The sequence below is a fragment of the Manacus vitellinus genome, unplaced genomic scaffold (assembly GCF_001715985.3).
Source record: "Manacus vitellinus isolate BGI_N305 unplaced genomic scaffold, ASM171598v3 scaffold_132_pilon, whole genome shotgun sequence".
NCBI lineage: Eukaryota > Metazoa > Chordata > Aves > Passeriformes > Pipridae > Manacus > Manacus vitellinus.
This window is the reverse complement of record NW_021938965.1, coordinates 37,694-41,212: the sequence shown is the minus strand read 5'-3', so window position 1 is coordinate 41,212 and position 3,519 is coordinate 37,694.

Below are 3,519 nucleotides of genomic sequence, written 5' to 3'. Positions count from 1 at the left end.
GTTTGGGGAAATAAAAGCCAAGTCTCACCCCAAACAGTCTCTACTGAGCTTGGTTCTCTGTCTCTCTCCGTCAGACAGCTCTGTGTCTCTCAGCTTGGTTCCATACCATCTTTGCTGCTTCCCTCTTATCTTCTTGGCTTTCAGCCACAGCTCTCTGTTCAATGCTGCTCCGCCGCTGTTTAAGTGTCTCTGGCTGTCCACTCACAGCAAAGAAACTTCCCCCAGCTCTTGGCCACAGTACTCGGCCCAGTTTAACACTGTTCCGAGTTTCCGCAGCCCCAGCTGGGGCTGGGGGGCCTTGGCCCCCAGTGGGGCTCCCTGGCCCCTCTCTCCTCGTGGTCTCAAAACACGGCTACATCTCCTCCAACTACGTAATCCCTCTTCTTTTCCAGCCTGCTGTGATATGTTTAATTTTGCAGGGGCACTGATTCTTGATTCAACACCAAGAACACCACCCCCTGGAGTTATCCACTTTCCAACTCCAGGGGAAACCCCTTTTTAACCCACAACAGCAGGCATGTTCTTATTCTGTATTCCCGGATAACATTCAGTAAACCGATAAAGGGCTTGAGTTTTTTTCCCCCCCACAGTACTATTTTTATTTATTTCTACAGAACAGCTTGAGAAAATGAAGGTACACTTAGCCCCAGTTTACTTGCTGCTGTAAGCACTTTACCTTTTTTTCTTTTTCCCTCTCCCAAACTGATCAGTAACTGTGAAACCCAAGCTCAGGAAAGTGGTTGGAATTCCAGGTCCCAGTCTGGGGGAGGTGACACTTTCAGGCCCTGGGGGAAGAAGCCAACTGCTTTGTTTATCAACATGCAAAGGACAGCACAGCATTTCTGGTTCTCCAAGCAGCGGCATGTTGCTGTCCGAGGGGAAGAGGGGACAGGACACGAGGAAGGGTGCAAGCAGACTTGTTTATTCAGGCGTGTGCCCGATTCTTAATCGTCCCGCCAGGGAAAAGGGGCAGAACATCTGGTGGGCTATCAGACAGACAAATGGGGGAGCAAATCAGAACAGGGCACAGGCAAAAGGGGGAGGAGGAAGCCTGGGCATGTGCAGTTGTGCACCGTGTAGCATGAATACAGTGAAACCACATAATAACAGCAAAGTCCATATGAAAGTCCTGCCAATTGCTGTATGCTTTTCTCCATGCCTGGAACTGTTCCCATCCTGAATCTTGCTTCTCTACAGCAGTACTTTCAGGGAAGAGAGCTGCTTGCTTGGATGAAAGATGGTTGAGAGAAAAGTAGTGATGGGTCACAGGGGGAGAGGAAAAACGTGTTATTTGGGGGTGTAAAGCGGGGGGATGACAAGCTAACAAGGTAGTTGAAGCCACGTGAACAGGAAAAGGAGGGCTTGGAGGAAGACAGACCAGGACAGAAGGAGAGACCATCATGTTTCAGCACCTGAATATCAAATCTTAGGAAATAATGAAGGAAAGTAGAAATGAAGCTAACCTGTCCTTTGGTAATTTCCAAAATGGCTTAGCTGTCATATTTTAAGGAGGGTGTATTCCAGAGAACTTAATACAGAAAAGTGATCATATCAAATGACACATGTATAGGGATTCATTATGGGTGATTTTTATATAAGAGAACACATACACATGCAAAGATTTGAAAGCATTTTGGAATAAAAACTATTGAAAAAGACCCATTTTGGGTATAAATCTATAAAGAGACGCTTGGACAGATAGTCAGGACAAACAGTAGATTTGCATTTTCATGTTTTGCTCATGTGCACATGTAAATCAGTTTGTAGGACCTGTATTTTGAGTTCATATAGTCATACAGATAACTATACATAAAGACATCATATTGAAGTTCTGATTTGATCCTAAAATCTGTTTATCAAATTGTTACTTAAAGATGTTCTAATACAGTACCGTGCATTAGTACCTCTCATTTTAAAATTTGTTAAAAAAGGATTTTTTTTTTTTGTCCCTGATTTTTCTACAGAGCACTTAAATTTTACTCTACATTTCAGAGCTTTTTAATCCAGTGCTCACAAGTGAATCTACATCTTGATGACAGAGTACACATTTAACAATATAGACAGCATAATGCTACTGGTAATGAAGCTTTTACTACCTGCTTTTATACAGTAGTCTGAGCTGTAGTTTTGCTGTGGTGGTTCCGATTCCTAAACTTAAATGTATTTATACCATGTTTGTAGGAAGCAGGCCCAGTCTGGAATCTCTCTGCTGTTAACATACACAAACATGTCTATTGAACCTGTATATTCTGGAATTTGGTTCTGTTGCTGTATTTCATTTGTGAATGGTATTACTGCATTTTGAGAGTGTGCACTGATTTCTTTTGATCTAAAAGACTGCCATCTGCATCATCTTAGGGCTCCAGTCACAAAAGATTTTGAAAGAGTTGAGCTGCATTCTAAGAAATTGTCTTCCCAGTGTTGTTTTTTTTCCTTTTTTTGGCCAGAAAAAGCCTGCATCTGTTTTTGCTGGTAGGGGCAGAAACACTTTGAACCTGGAAAATAAGTATGGTAGCTTAGTCGTAATTTTAAGTAAAGATAGCAGCTTTTGAGAGGAAAAATGCATTCCTAATTCATTACTGATTCTTTCAACACGGAGCTATGTGAGTATGTTTCAGTGTAAAGTGTCTCTAAATTTGAGTATGGTATATTGTGTTGGAACAAGTTTAATCAGGGATCTTTCATGTGACAAAGAACAACTCTGAGCTGGCTCTGAGCAGTGGTTGCTGGAACTGGGTTCCGTGATGTTTATGCAGGTGTGCCCACAGGGCTGTGTGTTTAGTGCCCTTTTGGTTCAGCAAAACTTGCTTTACAAAAAAACTAAACCCCCAAACACTGTCGAGGTCTGAGCAGCCTCCCAGATTTACTAATGCAGAGCTACGACAGCGCAGCCCTTCTCTCATTAAAATGAGGCTGAGTTAGTGCACTCTAATCCCTGCACACTTACAGAGGAAATGGATCAGTTCTGCAGCTGTTATTTCGCTTTCTTATATCTAAATACACACATCTAAACATCCAAATATTCGCACAGGGTGTAGATATAACAAATATATATATATATATATATATGTTACGATGCAGCTCTAATCTGTACAGGAACACACGTAGCTGTATTTGCTCCCAGTTTTACCCATGATGTTAAGGAATGGATTTGAGGGTTCGCTTTGTTAGCAATGGCTTTTTTTTTTTTTTTTTTTGGCTAAGTAGAAAAGGAGGCTTTGAATTTTTAAATAGTTAATTACATAATTATGTTTTTATATATCATATTATATGTACATAATCAAATTCCAGCCCGCCCGCCCCCTTCCCCTTTTCCCCAAAAGCAACTCGCACGGTAATGAAAAGCTGAGTTACCCGGAGGCTTCGGCAGGCTGCGCTTGGCGTTATTATTGTTTGTTTTCCCCCGGCGCCGAGCAGTTCCAAAGGTCAGGGAAGCGGCGGCCAGGACAGCGCGCCGGGAGCCGAGCCCGGCTGCCGCCCCGGCCAAACTCCGCCACCGGCGGCGGCGGCGCAAACGTC